Raw genomic sequence first — 18,264 nt, 5'->3', positions numbered from 1 at the left:
AAAGCCACTGGTCATGAGCTTTTTTTGTGGGAAGTTTCAAAATTACTAATTTGACTTCTTTACTTGTAGGTCTATTCAGATTTTCTTTTTCTTCTTGAGTCAATTCTGGTAATTTGTGTCTTTCTAAGAATTTATCTATTTCATCTGGATTATCTAAGTCATTGGCATATAATCGTTCATAATTTCCCTTATTATTTCTTCAACTTCTTATAAAATCAGTAGTGATATCCCTTTTTTCATTTCTGATTTCAGTGATTTATGTCTCTTTCTTTCTTTCTTTCTTTCTTTCTTTCTTCTTTCTTTCTTTCTTTCTTTCTTTCTTTCTTTCTTTCTTTCTTTCTTTCTTTCTCTGGTCAGATTACCTAGTGTAGCTAAAGGTTATTCGATTTTGTTGATCTTTTCAATAACTACCTTTTATTGAAAACTAGACGTGTGTGTGTGTGTATAGTTGACACACTATTACATTAGTTTCAGGTGTACAACGTAGTGATTCAAGAAGTTTATAGATTTTGCTATGCCCCAAGTGTAGCTACCATACTGTCACCTATATATAATGCTATTGTAATATCATTAACTGTATTCCTTATGCTGTGCCTTTTATTCCCATTATGTATTCATTCCATAACTGGAAGATGGTAGCTTCCACTTCCCTTCACCCATTTTACCTCTGTCCCCACCCTCTTCCCCTCTGGCAGCAATCAACAATCAGTTTGTTCTCTGCATTTATAGGTCTGATTCCGCTTTTTGTTTGTTGTTGTTGTTTTTAGATTCCATATATGAGTGAAATCATATGGTATTTGCCTTTCTCAGTCTGACTTATCCTATATAATATTATACTCTCTAGGTCCATCCATATTGTTACAAGATCTTAACCTTTTTATGGCTGCGTGATATTTCATATAGGTATACCACTTCTTCCTTATCCATTTGTCTTTCAGTGGATGCTTAGATTGCTTGCACATCATGGCTATTGTAAATAATGCTGCAGTAAGCATAAGGGTGCATATATGTTTTAAAATTAGCGTTTTAATCTTCTTTCGGTAAATACCCAGTAGTGGAAGTACTATATCATATGGTAATTATATTTTTAAGTTTTTGAAGAGCCTCCACACTGTTTTCCACAGTGGCTGCACCAATTTGCATTCCCACCAACAGTGTATAAGGGTTCCTTTCCCTCCACATCCTTGCCAACATTTGTTATTTCTTGTCCTTTTGATGTTAACCATTTTAACAGGTGTGAGGTAATATCTCATTGTGATTTTGATTTGCATTTCTCTGATAATTAATGATATTAAGCATCTTTTCATGTGTCTATTGGTCATCTATATGTCTTCTTTGGAAAAAAATCTTCTGCCCATTTTTTTAATTGGACAATTTGTGAGGGTATTTTGGTGTTGGGTTGTATAAGTTTTTTATATATTTTGGATATTTACCCCTTATCAGATTTTTTGCACATATCTTCTCCCACTCAGTAGGCTGTCTTTTTGTTCTGTTAACCATTCCTTCACTGTGCAAGAGCTTTTTGTTTTGATGTAGTCCCAACAGTTTACCTTTGCATTTGTTTCTCTTGCCTGAAGAGGCATGTCTAGAAAAACGTTACTATAGCGAATGTCAGAGAAATTACTTCCTATATTCTCTTCTAGAATTTTCATGGTTTCAGGTCTCATATTGGGGTCTTTAATCCATTCTGAGTTTATTTTGTGTATGGTGTTAAAAAAGTGATCCACTTTCATTCTATTACATATAGCTCTCCAGTTTTTCCAGCACCATTTATTGAAGAGACTGTCTTCCCCCATTGCATATTCTTGCCTCCTTTGTCATAGATGGATTGACGATATAAACATAAGTTTATTTTGGGGTTCTCTATTCTCTTCTCTTGATCTGTGTGTCTGTTTTTGTGCCATGCCGCACTGTTTTGATTACTACAACTTTGTGGCATATTTTGAAATCTGGAATTGTGATACCTCTAGCTTTGTTTTCCTTTACTAAGATTACTTTAACTTTTGGTGGTCTTTTGTGTGAAAATTGGACATTTAAATAATGTAATGTGGCAACACAAATTAGATTACCTCTCCTCTGATGTTGCTGTGTGTTGTTTGTTTAGTGACTATCCTAAAATAATTCTGTATATCTATTTTCCCTATCATATATGACTACTGAAGTCATTGCTTAGTTAGCTTACTGATCAGCTAAGACAAAAATTTCCTTAAACCACGGAGTCTCCTACTCTTTTCTGGGGGGGTGGGGTAGGAGAGGGGCTCTGGATGTGTTTCAGGGGATTCCTTCGGCATTCCCATAATTTTTAACACTGCCTTTGCTTCCATTTCATGCTCATGCAGAGTATTACCTAGCCAGAGGTGAGGATTAGGACTTTCTCAGGTCTTTCCTGGGCATGCACGTAGTCCCTCACATGAACACATCCTTCTATCTCTCCAGAAATATGTCAGAGATTTTCAAAGCCCCCTGTGAACATCTTGTTCCTTAAATCTTCCCTTTGAGCTTTTGAGCTTTCTGGCCAGGCTCTTGTTTTTCCCAGCTCGTATTGCTACCCCAGGCAACTATGAGTTTTTTTCAACAGATATCCTGAGGCTAGGGCTTTTCCCACTGAGAAGTTCTGAATCTAGTCAAATAAAGACAAGAGTTGTAAATAGGACTTTCCAGAATGCTGCTAGACAGGTCAAATGGAGCCAATTCTCTAGAGATGGGGATTTTGAGGCATTCCAATCCCCTCTGCCTCCTCCAGTGACTGCTAGGGCTGTTGGTTTTCACAGCTGCTGTGGTGGTAGAGCTGCTGGTTTTCAAGGTTACCACAGAACTCAGAAGGGGGAAATGAGAATAGAGCATGTTAAAAATCCACAGAACTCTGTTTTAACCAAATTTTCGCTTTTTTTCTTGAATAAATGCTCCTCAGAGTGTTGCAAGCCTTTGGCTAATTTCCAGAGTTCTGCAAATGTTGATTTTCACGATATTTTTGCTGGTGTTCTCATTGCATTAGTGGAAGAACAGATTTTTAGTAGTCCTTACTGTCCTTCCATATTTCTGGCTTCTCTCTCCTCTGTGTCTAAGGACAATACTAAGGGTGGATGCTGTCTTAGAAGTCCTTTGAGGCCCAAGGACATTGTTCCGTTTGACAGCCTCCCTTTGTTGAATTCCTTCCTCAAAATAAGGCAGTGTGCTGGGAATCTTTACAAACATCACCTCCTTGTTCCAAAACAGCTCTCCAGGGAAGGTGTTTTGATCCCCATATTATTAAGATGCTCCACAAACACTAAATGGCTTGGATTTCGTTCATATTTTAAGTTCTTCAGTTTTAGTATTGTGGGGTCATTAAATTGAGTGAAGGGAGCACCATATTATATGACTCATGATTGCTTTAGGTCTTCTCCTGGTGAATATCCAGATCTAATCCCATAACTGTTGAATTCAGTTCAACAAACATTTATTAATTACCTATAAAATGCCAGGCTCTCGTCCAACCTCTGTGGAAACTCTGAAGACTAAATTTCACCCTCAAACTACTTACCCAGTATCCTGGGGCCACAGAAATGGGCCTTCCATAGCCTCAGTAAGTGCTTTTAACCAGCCACCCACTCTTCTCCATCTCCCTACCACATCCTCCTCTAAGCCACCATCATATCTCATTTAAAATCCTGTAACAAACTAAATTTGTAGCACAAATTTATGTCCTTCCACCCTTGCTTCCTATAGGGTATTTCTTATCACAGAAACCAGAGTGAAAAAAAAAAAGAAAAAAAAAAAAAAAGAAAGAAACCACAGTGAGCTTTGAAAAATACCTTCTGCCCTCCTAAGCCCTCTTCCCAGCTCTGGACTTTTCATTTGGTATAGATTCCCAATTCCTTGCCCTGGCCTGAAGGCTCCCTGCCTACCCCTGTGACTGTCCCTTGTTCTACTCCCACCTTGATCGTTCAACTTGAGTGCTCCTTGAATACTCCAGGCTTGTTCTTCAGGCCAGAGGATTTTTGTGCTAACAGTCCTTCCTGCCTGGAGGGCTTTGTTCTAAGACCTTTGCATGACTCAATCTCTCTTACTATTCACTTCTCACCTGAAATGTCATCTCCTGAGAAATAACCCTGAATCTACCTCAGCTCCCAGTCACTTTTATCATATAACCCTGTTTCATTTATATCATGGTAGTTATCACTATGATAGAGGCTGCTTTTAGGCAACAGGCTTGAACCATGGAAACTGAGTAAAGTAGAAGGGCCCACAGTGACCACCGGGCTGAATACAAACAGGCTGGCCCACCTCAAAATAGCCATAGGCCCTTAGCTGACTGATGGGCTACTCACACCGGGCACAGGTACCAAAAAAAAGGAAAATTCAATATATTCTCATACCTACCCACTTCCTTCCCTTAACTACAGCTCTCTAGCTCTGCCTCTGACAGGCAGTCTCTCCTTCACTGTCCTGCCTGCTGCTTCCTTGCAATGTATTCAATAAACTTCTATCTCCTTTGTTGTGCCTTGTGTGAATTCTTTTACCACTCATATGGTGCTCCTCCTCCTCCCCCCTCTTCTCTTCCCCCTTCCTTCTCCTCAGATTGAGGTTGCACCACAACTACCTAACATTGTCTTTTTTTTATTATTATTCATTTGTTTATGTTTTTGCAAAATAAGCTTCACAAGCTCAGGACCTCCTTTGCTTCATATCCCATTCTATACCTAGAACATAGCTACTAGCATTTAGTAAATTTTTACTAGGAAGAAATAATAAAAAAAAAAAAAGAAAGAAAGAAAGGGGGGAAGGAAGGAAAGAAAGAAAAGGAAAGAGAAGGGGAGGGAAAGAAAGGAAGGAAGGAAGGAAGGAAGGAAGGAAGGAAGGAAGGAAGGAAGGAAGGAAGGAAGGAAGGAAGGAAGGAAGGAAGGGCAAACATCTAATCGTCCTCTTCTATGAGATGGTGATGACAGGATCTATCTCATAGTATTGTCATTAGCAGTAATGAGACAATGACTATAGAGTATATGACACTTAGAATTCACTTAATTATTCCTCAAGTGAATGATATTTATTGACTGACTGACTCTACTATCTCATATAGCTGTGACCATATGAAAAATCAAGCATGGGGCCTAGTATATAAAGTTTAATACATTTAAGTTGTGTTTCTTTTTTTTTCTTTCATCATTTGTGAGATCCTGCAAAATCAGTCTGTAAAAGCATGGTAAAAAAGGTATCTGTCTCATAGAGTTGTTGTGAAGATTAAATAAAATAATGAGATGATACATGTAAAGTAGTAGCTAGCACTGTTCCTGGCAAATATTAGGAGCTTAATAATCTTGACTGGCATCATCATCCTCATTGTTGATAGTTTTTTTTTTTTTAATTGAAGTGTAATTGACTCATCATGGCTATTTGAACCAAGAGGCTATATATACCTTCTTTCTAGCCAAAGTCCTTCTAGACAACATTCCCTGCTGTGAACCCCAACAAGAGACCTCGAAGACTTTATTTCCTTTTCTCTTGTTGATCTTTGGCTAAGGTCCCTTTCTGCAGACAGACAAAGTGACCTACTTTTGATGAATTCTTTCCTTCTTTCATCTACTTCCAAGTCTCAGCCACAGTGAAGAAATGTAGCTGGGTGCTGGCTCAGCCCAGGAAGTGATAATGTAATTTTCAACTCAAGATAAACTCAAGGATAACTTTCAACACAGCAACTCAGGCAGTCCAGGGGTGGAGGTGCCTTGTGGAGGGGAAACCAGGAAGGCATTCAGCAGTTGGCCCAGGACACAGGGGGCCATTGCTCCAGTGAAGTAGCTGACCTCTGTCTCTTCGTCAAACTGCCTGAGACTCAGTGCTCTGCAGAGAAGGGCAGATGGAGGGAATGTGGAAAGATTAGATAAGAAGGATTTCCCAATCCCAGTAGGGAATAGATGGAAAAGCACAGGAGGTTGAGAAGCCAAACTCTCATATCCCAGTCCACCTCCATCACTCAACAATTCCCACCGTATGAATGGGGTGTGGAAAGCTTCCAATTAAAACGATACTTGTGAATATTGGCAAAGCTTATCTTTGTGTGCAGGGCACATTTAAAAAGAAAAGAGGGAAGATAAGGTCTTGCTTTCTAGGAACATGCATTCTGAAAGCTTGTCCACCAGGCCATGAGCTGCTCAGTCTACATGATAGATATGAAGGTATCTCCATACCTCATACAGCACCTAGCATGCAAGATATGCTCTATAAATGTGTGTTAAATTGTACATTGAGAGTCTGTGTCCTGAAATCCTTTCTCCACATATGACAAGGTTTTATTCATTTAATCAACACATTTTTATCAAGTGCCTTCTGTGTTCCAGGCCTCTGATTCTTAAAAGCTTTTTTTCAAGTCATACAAGTGAGTGCCAAGCAGCAAAACCAATCTAAAAGTCCTCATTCTACATCATTTACACTTTCCCTTCCTGTGTTTATGAGTTTTAATATCAGCTCCTGCTGTAAGTTACAGAGCAAGTACTTTTCAAGAAATGGAGAAAACCCCCACCTCAACTCTGGCTGTGGGTGAACAAAAATCCCCAAAGGAATCAGAGTCTGGTTCATTTCTCTTAGAAAGCTTGGAGTGTACGTCAATGAGTAATGAACCTATTTTCACAAATCACACACGTAAACCAGTTGTTCTTATTTTTCATCAGCCTCCAGGGCCTGCCAGTCAGAATCAAATTATAATGTGTATGTAGGTAACCTGGGGATATTGTTAAAATGCAGATTCTAAAGGTATAAGTCTGGGGTGAGGCCTGACATTCTGCATCTTTAAAACTTTCCCAGCAGGTGCTGGTGCTGTTGGTCCACATAGGGTAAGAAATAAGGGTCCAGAGAAAAGGTACCTATCTGAGTTCTAGTCCTTTCTGTGTCATTCACTAGCTAGTAACCCTGGACATAACTGCTTACCTTTTGGGGGCCTCAGTTTTTTTCTTTGCAAAATGCAGAGCTTGCATTCAATGTCATCTAAGAATGTTTCTAACTTTAAACTTGATGACTCATTGACATTCAATTTACTAGTGCCTTCTTAATAGTAAGACCTCTTCGAGTTCTGAATTTCATACAATTTACCCTTGGGTTCTCTTTCTCTGCCCTGAGGTGTCAATAGTTCTCTTTTATCTGGCTGTGCTTGCATGCTACCCATTCTAAGCACGACATTGTATAGTTAGATCCATCAGTGAAAATGATTTTACAGAAAATTCCCATGCAAGAACTCACCTCACCACCACCAAATTATGAACTGGTGTGACATCGGGCCCTCCTGGGTAAAAGTAGCTCTCTGTGGGCTAGGTACCTCTGTTTGGAGCTAAGCAGTGGGATCACAGCAGGAGGCATTGTGATGTGATAGTGGAGACAGCCCTCTGATGTCTTCACATGGGTGTTTTGAAAGCACTCATCAGATAATCCTGATGCCTGACTGACAGACCCTGAAGGCTGATGGGAAAATAAGGACACTGGTGTGCATGTATGACTTGAATACAGGTTCATTACTGATTTGTATACCCATAAAGCTTTCTAAGAGAAACAAACAGATCTTATAACAAACACAGTGAAATGTTATGAATATTCTTGACTGTGCTCAAAGGTTGGTGATTCTACTCAAAAGATCAGCAACAAATAGAAGGCACAGCTATGCCTAGATTGGAAGGATAAAAAGAACAGGTGGTTTGACCAGAGCCCAAGGGTAGGGGTCATCTTTGGAGGTTGGGATGATGGTAAACCCATTCTGTGGGCACTGGAGCATGAGAAGCCATTCCTACTGATCACCCTAGGCAGAAAGAAGGTGAGGGGAAACAACTTGGTTTCTCCCTTCCTCTCCACTTCCAAAATACTGCCAGTGCCTTCCAATAGGGGAACTCTACAAGAAGCTACTTGAGGCCGGAAGTCTGAGAATTGAGCTTATACAAGTCACCTGCCTTGTGGATCCTGAGCAGGGAGAGGGCAAGGAATGAATCTGAGTGCAAACAGGCCTAGCAACAGTGTCAATACCCCACACTGATTCCCATGCCATTGGAAAGTATGCAGGCTAGGAGGAAACCGTAAATTAAAAATAGTATATTCAGTGTTGCTGTTCCTGCCTAGTCTCAGGTGGAACCATCCAGTGGACAATTTGGGTTTTAGAACTGGGACCTAGGACAGAAGTCAGGACTAAAAGGGTGGACATGATGGTCATCTTGCCTAAGTGAATGGGCACAGCTTTGAAGAGGGTGAAATTCCCAAGAGAAGTTATAAAAAGGGTAAAATTCCCAAGAGAAGTTACAAAAAGGTACAAGAATATGATCTCTTACATTCATATAACTATTTATAGTTTTCAGAACTTTTTTTTAATGTTTTTTGATCTTATAGCATACAATAGTTTTGGTAAGGTAGCCTGGTGTTTTAGTTTCCTGTCTAGAAAAATGGAAAAGTTGATAAATTATCATCCCTGTGCTCTTTCTTATCACAAGTTCTTTTTAATTGTGTAGAGGGGTGCTCTGAGTCTAGACCTCAATATTAATGAACTCCTGGGGCTTAAAAACAAGGACAGAAAACTTGCAGAAATCTGCTTCTTGAGACTTTAAAGATAGAATTTATTAAATGGTTAACACTAAATGCTGTTGTGTGCCAGATATCTTTGTAAAACCTTGTATAAGGATGAGCTCATTGAATCCTTCGAGGTAGACGCTATTAATTTCCCATTGTACAGATTAAGTAAGTCACTTAGTTTGGGCTGCAGTAACAGTACCGTAGACTGCATGGCTACTGTTTTCTTTATTTCTTATTGTTCTGGAGGCTGGAAGTTTGGGATCTGGGTGCATTCCTGTGAGAGCCCTTTTCCAGGTTGTAAACCATCTTCTTGCTCTATGCTTACATGGTCAAGTAAGGAAGCTCTCTGGCTCCCTTTTATAAGGGCATTAATCCCATTTCTGAAGGCTCCACCCTCATGACCTAATTACCTCTCAAAGGCCCCACCTCCTAATACTATCACGTTGGGGGTTAGTTCTCAACATAAATGCCGGGGGGGGGGTGGTGTTGTGTGTGCCATAAATTGTGGTACCACAAATATTCAGTCAATGCACTCACTTAAGGAGACTCAGCTAGCAAAGGATGAAGCCTCAATCTGAGCCCAGGCAGGTAGACTCCAAGGCTCAAGCTTTAGCCAGTCTGATTTGTTGCCTCCTCTCTTGAGAAGGCAATCAATTGATGAACTCTTACATGAGTTACACATGAGTGATACTTTGTGTTTGATTGCTAAAAGGACTCACAGCATTCAAACAGTTTATCCTTATGGGGCAGTTTTATTACTGGTTAGGGATACAGCACAGCAACAGCAAGAGACCAGTATGCCAATACAAAGAATCCAGAGACCTCAGGTGCAAGCATTTTCCCCCTGATAAGTGGGTTGCACTGGACACCCTTTGTCTGCAGGTCTTGAACCTCTACTGGCATGCATGTGAAGCATCTGGGTACCAAGAAGTCTAGTCAGGTCCTAGTGGAGGTCTCATAATGAGCTGGTCAGTCACATAGGCACATTCCACCTAATGTGACATGACTCCACTGAAACCAGGTGTAAATTATAGATCCAATTAGGGCTACCAAATAATGCTTCAAGCTGATACATTCAGACTTAACCAACTCATGCAACATCATTTATCTTTAGTAAATACATTCCATAGTGATTGCCAATAGCTGGTGGCTCTGCAGATTAGTCTGGGGTCAATGTAGGTCAGCTGAGATTAACCCATGCTATTCAACCCTCTTGCCCTTGCTTAGTGTGTAAGTCAGGAACCTACTCCTAGAACTTGGACAGTGAAGTAACCCAAATGCAAATACTTGCCATTGGGATGGGAAGTATTCTATAAATAATGGAAAAGGTATCATGGCTCTGTCGTTAAAAACATCTCTTACTTTAGCAGATGGTCTAGTATTTTTGTGGCTGACATCCAATGTCCGTGCCCTTCTGCTAATTATTCTAAGACTAGGCTGGGTAGATGTTCTATGTGCTTCCATGGAACCCTAACTTTTTCTAAAGGCCATTAGAATAGAATATGGTGGGTGCTGTGATATTTATCTGGGTCTCTAGAACAGCGTTGCCTATTAGAAACAATGCAAGTCATATAAGTAATTATAAACTTATTAGTAGTCAACAGCCATTGCAGTACATTGAGCTACATAGAGGCAGTGCCGGGGCAAGTGAGAACCAGACGGGCACTGGGCGACTCTTTGCCTCGCTGAGGAAAATAATTAAACATGGGCAAAAGAGATCCTAAGAAGCCAAGAGGCAAAATGTCATCATATGCATTCTTTGTGCAAACTTGCCAAGAGGAGCACAAGAAGAAGCCCCCAGATGCTTCAGTCAACTTCTCAGAGTTTTCTAAGAAGTCCTCAGAAAGGTGAAAGACCATGTCTGCTAAAGAGAAAGGAAAATTTGAAGACGTGGCTAAGGCGGACAAGGCCCGTTATGAAAGAAAAATGAAAACTTACATTCCCCCCTAAAGGGGAAACAAAAAAGGTCAGGATCCCAATGCACCCAAGAGGCCTCCCTCAGCCTTTTTCTTGTTTGGTTCTGAGTATCACCCAAAAATCAAAGGAGAATATCCCAGCCTATCCATTGGTGATGTTGCAAAGAAATTGGGAGAGATGTGGAATAACACTGCTGCAGATGACAAGCAGCCTTATGAAAAGAAGGCTGCTAAGCTGAAGGAAAAATATGAAAAGGATATTGCTGCATACCGAGTGAAAGGAAAGCCTGATGTGGCAAAAAAGGGAGTTATTAAGGCTGAAAAAAGCAAGAAAAAGAAGGAAGAGGTGGAAGACGAAGAAGATGAGGATGAGGAGAAGGAAGAAGATGAAGAAGGTGAAGAAGAAGATGATGATGATGAATAAGTTGGTTCTAGCGTAGTGTTTTTTTTCTTGTCTGTAAAGCATTTAACCCCCCTGTACACAACTCACTCCTTTTAAAGAAAAAAATTGAAATGTAAGGCTGTGTAAGATTTGTTTTTAAACAGTACAGTGTCTTTTTTTGTATAGTTACTACACTACCAAATGTCTTTAGATAGCCCTGTCCTGGTGGTATTTTCAATAGCCACTAACCTTGCCTGGTACAGTATGGGGGTTGTAAATTGGCATGAAAATTTAAAGCAGGTTCTTGTTGGTGCACAGCACAAATTAGTTATATATGAGGATGGTAGTTTTTCATCTTCTGTTGTCTCTGATGCAGCTTCTACGAAATAATTGTTGTTCTGTTAACTGAATACCACTCTGTAATTGCAAAAAAAAAAAAAAAAAGGTGCAGCTGTTTTGTTGACATTCTGAATACTTCTAAGTAAATACAATTTTTTATTAAAAAAAGACTTATTCGTAGTCACATTAAAGAAAAGAAACGAGTTAAAAGAAACAAGTGAAATTAATTTAATTTTATTTTTTTTAAAAATTTTATTTATTTATTCACGAGCGACAGAGAGAGAGAGAGAGAGAGGCAGAGACACAGGCAGAGGGGAGAAGAAGGCTCCATGCAGGGAGCCCGACATGGGACTCCATCCCGGGTCTCCAGGATCAGGTCCTGGGCTGAAGGCAGCACTAAACCGCTGACCCACCCGGGCTTCCCTGAAATTAATTTTAATGCCTATTTTTTTACTTGACTACATCTAAAATATTATAATTTCAACATGAAGTCAGTATAAAGTATAAAAGATATTGAGATAGATTCTTTTTATTGAAGTCTTCAAAATTTAGTATGTCTGTTGTATTTACAGCACATCCTAATTTGGATAATAAATTTTCATTTGAAATACTTGATCTATACTTATGCTTTATAAAATGAACAATTAAAAACAAATTTCCATTCCCAAATTGTTCCAAATTACTCAGTTTTCCAATAACCAAATTGACCAAGAAATTATTTTTCTTTGATATTATTCACATCCATATTCCAAAACCAGTTCATCTTTCTCAGAAGAATTGATTTGACTTTGCAAAAAACATATCAGTTTTTAAACTATGTTTACCCACATTATGTAAATTTACTAAATCTTTTATCAACTCAATATTCACATTAACTCAGCTGTATATTGCATAAATTCAAAAACAGCACTAAATTTATCAATACCAACAAAGCCTTCTTCAAATTTTTTTCTGCAGGTTTTGCAATTTACAACACTCTGCCATTTACAATTAAAATCTCTTGCATACTTATTCATGCTAAGTGTGTAAAAGCTATGATTCTTGGTTTGTATTATGAAAAGTCTCAGTTACAACTTACATTCTCATACCTGTCTAGTTAGGTTACAATAAGCTTTTCCTTTTCTTGGAGCTGCAACTTTAGCTTATTTATATCCAGTGTGGTATTGGTGAGAAAACGTAAATCATATTGCCATTTTTTGTCTTTGATTATTGAGAATTTGGCAAGCGTCCTTTCAGTTTCAAAGAAAATCTTGAATTGGAGTTAACAGCAAAGTAAATCATTGCAAAACTCTTCACCAATTCAATCAACAAGTACTGGCAAAGAGCACAAGATCATTAAATTCATTGCCTTTGATTCCTTTCAACATTTCTATAAACTGGCAATGATTCCATTTGCATGCATATATGAAAGTTTTAACAACTGTATCCAAGATGCTCTTCAGAGTCTGCTTCAGAAAACTGAGCATAAGATATTTTCAGTATATTTCATACAGTAGAAAAAAGCAATGAAGAAACCAGCAGTCTCATTTTAAGATTCCACTAAATCTAGATTTTTGACCTAACAGCTATGGTACCATCATGACAGAAACTAATTTTTTTATATCTGACTGAAATTCTTTGACAGCTATAAGAGATTTTTTTAAAAGATTTTTTGTTTATTTATTAGAGACAGAGAGAGAGAGAGAGAGAGAGAGAGAGGCAGAGACACAGGCAGAGGGAGAAGCGGGCTCCATGCAGGGAGCGCAACGCGGGACTCGATCCCAGGCCTCCAGGACCATGGCCTGGGCTGAAGGTGGCGCTAAACCGCTAAGCCACCAGGGCTGCCCCTGTAAGAGATTTTTAAAAACTACTTTAGGAGTTCAGGGTTTTTTAAAAGATTTTATTTATTTATTTGAGAAGGACAGAGAGAAAAGTAGGGAGGAGGGGCAGAGAGAGAGAGAGAACCAGACTCCTTGCCAAACAGGGAGCCCGATGCAGGGCTCAATCCCAGGACCCCAGGATCATGACCTGAGCTGAAAGCAGACCTTTAATTGACTGAGCCACCCAGGTGCCCTTTGGAGTTCAATTTTATAGGCTGCAAATTGGCTTTTTTGTGTGTCAGTTTGGAAGCCATTTAAGTAAAATGTACCTAAAATATTAATTGGCCAGTTTCTCTTTTATCTCTTGGCTCATCTAACTCAAAAGGAAAGTACCTGCAAGTTTTTAAATTATGAGTCAATTGATCTTTGATTTTATTAGAAAGGTTTTACATTCTATAGGCTATCCATAGGTAATTTTTTTTTTTTTTTTGCCATCTCTCCCTCTAAAAGTGGCTTTATACATGCCAAAGTTACAAGCTCAGATTCTGTTAAATTTGTGTAAAAGAAAGTTTTGTTAGGACATTTAATTCTGATTTTAGATAGCTAATTTCATTGATTCTTTTTGCCTGTTAAAAGGGACCTTTTTTAAAATCAAAATCGCTATATAGTATTTACTGAAAATGCCTCCTTATGTTATCTATCTTATTATCTTTATTTTTTTTTAACACACACAAACAACTTCTTTGGCTCTGCCCAATTGACATTCATTGTGAATTTTGTGGTCTATCTTATTCCAGATTCTTCTTCCCATTACTGTTCTGGTCATAGTGCTGTCCTCCAAATCTCCACTCAGTTCTGCATCAATAGTATGCTTTCATTTTATTTATTTATTTTTAATTTATTTATTTATTCACGAGAGACACAGAGAGAGAGAGGCAGAGACACAGGCAGAGGGAGAAGCAGGCTCCATGCAGGAAGCCTGACGCGGGACTCTATCCCCAGACTCTAGGATCACACCCTGGGCCGAAAGCGGGCACTAAACCACTGAGCCAACCAGGCGTCCCTAAAAGAATAAAATCTTATGTGATGCAGCAGTGAAATTAAAATGAAGTCCTACCAAAACAAGAAAGTTGTGTGTAACAAACTTATTCCACTTGCTTCAGTTTTTAAATTAATTAAAACTAAATAAAATTCATATTTCATTTTCTCAATAACACTAGCCGCATTTCAGCTGTTCACTAGTCATACCTGTTTTGTGGCTCCGATAGAGGACAGTACAACTCCAGAATCTGGAGGGATCACCAAGTGGCAGCAGCAATCTTGTGCATCTTCTTCACTCTTTGTCCCCAGTGCATTACAAAGCACAGTAGGAGCTGAAATACAGTTTGTTCGATTACAATGAAAATTAAAATCATGGGCTTAGAACAGTAACTGGCACTTAGTAGGCCTTTGTTGAAGTACCGATTGAATGAATGATGTGCCATTTGCTCATTCATTTATCAGTGACCTGGTCTTCAGGCAGCCATGGCCTCTTGGTGAGCCCACTACCCCCTGGTGACCACTTTCCCTGGCAAAAGGCAGTGCATATCCAACTATGGCTTTATTCTAAGCCGTCCTGAAAAGCTCAATGCCCCTAGGGTTGCTCAGGCGATTTAATTGAATTCAGGAAAAAAAAAAAAAATCAAGAAGTTGGGATTTCTAACCCTAGAAAAGCACTCTGTGGTGAGAGCACAGGGAGACTTGATGTTTGGAGGCAAAAGGAGAAGCTTTCTGTTAAACTGGGGAAATGGGGGTGATCCCTGGATGGCTCAGCGGTTTAGTGCCACCTTCAGCCCAGGGTGTGATCCTGGAGTCCTGGGATTGAGTCCCACCTCAGGCTCCCTGCATGGAGCCTGCTTCTCCCTCTGCCTGTGTCTCTGCCTATTTCTCTCTTTCTCTCTCTCTCTCTCTCTCATAAATAAATAAAATCTTAAAGAAAAAATGAATGAATAAATAAACAAACAAACTGGGGAAATGGGTGAGTGAGGTCCTGGCTTTGGGACTGGAAGGAGCTGTTAGGCATCTTCCAGCCAACAGCTCCACCCCAATCCCCACCACCTCCTTCCTCACTTCTGTTCCAGAGAGACTCTCCATGGCAAAAACACTACAGAACTCAATCTTCTCCAGAATAGTATTTGTTTGAATCATTTTTCTGTTTAGAGCTAAAAATAGAAATTCAAAAAAACAGGAGCAGCTGGATGGGATTTCAAAGCTGCATTCAGCAGGCTACGTTTCCTCTTGGATTAAAAATATATATATGCGTGAGTGTTTGGGGGAATCACCCTGATTAAAGAGAAAGGGTAAATTGCAAAGAGAAACACCACCACATTGCAAAGTGAAATGTTATTCTTTTAGATTAGGGTTAATTTTGCAACAGTCCACCATGCCAGCAGATCCTGCAGGCAGATCCTGCAGAGGGTCAGTCAGGGTGCTGAGAGGAGGCAGCACTGTTCCCATGTCTGCAGCCAGCACAGCAGAGGGGCCAGGGCACCGGGGCTTTGAGAAGGTTGCCTGCCTTGGCCTCCAAATGGCTATGGATACCTGCCTGTCCTGGGGATCTCTGCCTTTTCTTGTCACTGCTATTACTGTGGTAAAATATACATACATGTGAAATGTACCATTTAACCTGTTTTAAAGTATACATTTCAGTGGCACGTGGTCATTCACAATGTTGTGGGACTGGCACCACAATCTGGTTGCCAAACACTTTCGTCATTCCAAAAGGAAACCCTGGACCCAGGAAGCAGTCACTCCTTATCTCTCCCTGCCCCTGCCCCTGGCAACCACTAATCTGTTCTCTGTCTCAATGGATTTGCCTCTTCTGGACATTTCATAGAAATGGAATCATGCACAAAGGAGTCTTTTGTGTTTGGTTTCTCTCACTTAGCGTAATGCTTTCAAGGTTCATCCATGTTGTAGTATGCATCTTTCTTGTGTTTTGATGACCTTGAGTTACTTTCTGGAATAGTAACAAGAGGCCTGGCATGGGAGCTGTGCAAACCTGGGTTTGAATCCTGGCCCTGCCTTTGAGCTTCAGTTTCTTGAGCTACACAATGAGAATAACCTAAAATGTCTACTTCAGAAGTCCTCGGGAAGGTTCATTTGCTTATATTGAACTATTTATTTGCTAATTCAATAAATATGAATTGAGCAACCACTAAGTACCAGGCCAAGGCTTCAAAAATATATCGGTGAATGATACCAGGCATGTTCTTCGTCCTCGTGGAACCTGGTTCTAGTAATAGAAGTAGGCAATAAACACAGAAACAGATAAATAGGAAGAAGATTGGGTGAGGTGTAATTGTCTGGGTGTAGGAAAGGAGTTGCTTTAACAGCTTGATGAGCAAAGATCTCCCTCCCAAGAAGCTGACATTTGAGCCAACATCTGTGGAATGGAATGAGACAGTCTTGTTAAGAGCTGGGTGAAGACTGTTTTAGGTAAGAGAACAGCAAGAGTAAAAAACCTGAAGTCCAAAAGACTTTGACACAATTGTGGAATGGAAAGGAGGCCAATGTGGCTGAAGATGGGTGAGTGAGAGCTGGGGGGTGTGACATGAGGTTGGAGAGGTAAGCAAAAGCCAAATGCTGCAGTGCCTTGTGGACTTCGTTCTAAGAGCAATGGAAGCCATGGGAGCGTTTTAGCTGAAGGAGCGAGATGTTCTAACTTACATTCAGAAGAGCACTCTGACAGCTGTCTGGAGGATGGAGCAGGTATGGAGGCTGCCAGACTAGTAGAAGGATGCTGTTGTAAAGTCCAGACACAGAAAATGGGTGGTTTGGTGACTTGGGCTAGAGTGGGTTAAGAGAGTTATAAGGAAGTAAGAAGTGGATGCCTAGGTGGCTCAGTGCTTAAGCATCTGCCTCTGATTCAGGTCGTGATCACAGGGTCCTGGGATCAAGTCCTGCATCAGGCTCCCCACAGGGAGCCTTCTTCTCCCTCTGCCTATGTCTGTCTCTGCTTCTCTCTGTCTCTCATGAATGAATAAATAAAAATCTTAAAAAAAAAAAAAAAAAGAAGTGAGAAGTTCTGAAATGGACAGGAGAGGAGGCTGGTATGAAGAATATCTTAAATAGGGGATCCCTGGATGGCTCAGTGGTTTGGCACCTGCCTTTGGCCCAGGGCATGATCCTGGAGTCCCAGGATCGAGTCCCACATTGGGCTTCCTGCATGGAGCCTGCTTCTCCTCTGTCTGTGTCTCTGCCTCTCTCGCTCTCTCTCTGTGTCTCTCATGAGTAAATAAATAAAATCTTTTTAAAAAATGAATATCTTAAATAAATAAAAGTAAACAGAATAAATGAAATCAAATGAGAATATGACTCAGAGAGCCTGGGACAGAGCTACACACCCCCATGCACACACTCACAAACCTCTGAGGCTTTTTGAGGAAGCATATTATGGGTTCCATCTTCATCTGGACTTCTCTGTCATCAGGGGTGAGTGGGAACTACACAGAGAGAGACATGATATGTCTCTGAGTCTCATGGGATAAAGAGAGAATAAATCTACCACTTTCTAGTCAACTAGAATGCTTGGCCTTGGCCTTCAACAGGCAATGGAGAAGTAGAGTTCTGTGGGATGAGGTAATTGGCCATATTCTAAGAGAAGAGGGGATAGCCAATAAGGAAGGTGTTTTCCCCCTTTTTATTATTTTTAAAATATTTTATTTATTTATTTTAGGGAGGGGTTAGGGAGAGGGAGAGAATCTGAAGCAGACTCCACACTGAGCATGGAGCCTGAGGGCTGGTGACTCGATACCATGAACCAAGATCATGACTTGAGCCAAAACCAAGAGTCAGATGCTCAACTAACCGAGCCACCCAGGCACCCCTGTTCTTTCCTTTTTTTAGCTAGCAGAGCCTACCTGAAAGGAATTTCCTTCTTCTAATCTCTTGACACATTTGTACTTCGTGTCCTCCATCCCTGGTGCAAAGAGGGCACTTGATTACTATCCAAACCTTCAATGAGTGAGTACCAGAATATACTATTGCTGCCTGGTTTAGAGCAGAGAAACTTATGGGGCTGCAGAAGAACCAGTGAGGTTTTCTCTTCTGTAAAAATGTGGGTAATCATAGCATCCACTCAAAGGATTGTGAAGATTAAGTGTGATAATGTGTGTAATTCACTTAGCACACGGTGCCTGGCACATAACAAGCCCTCAATGGAAGTTTGCTATTATTCCTCTTATTAGGGGTCTGCTTTCTGTGGCTTCTTCTTCCAGAGTTATTGTACATAAATGGCCTGTAGAGACTCCTTTGGGAACCCTAGATTAAG

General features: G+C 40.2%; 1 protein-coding gene and 1 pseudogene across 14 annotated transcripts in view; both read left to right on the top strand.

Annotated features, from left to right (window-relative positions):
* ROR1 (receptor tyrosine kinase like orphan receptor 1) overlaps positions 1–18,264 on the top strand; it is a 486,769-nt gene that overhangs the window by 359,657 nt on the left and 108,848 nt on the right. The window lies entirely within an intron of this gene.
* Positions 10,082–11,322, top strand: LOC112647162 (high mobility group protein B1-like; annotated as a pseudogene).

Source organism: Canis lupus, chromosome 5, assembly GCF_003254725.2.
Source record: "Canis lupus dingo isolate Sandy chromosome 5, ASM325472v2, whole genome shotgun sequence".
Lineage (NCBI taxonomy): Eukaryota > Metazoa > Chordata > Mammalia > Carnivora > Canidae > Canis > Canis lupus.
Note: the sequence above shows the minus strand (reverse complement) of the source record. Positions and strands in the feature narration are given on the sequence as shown.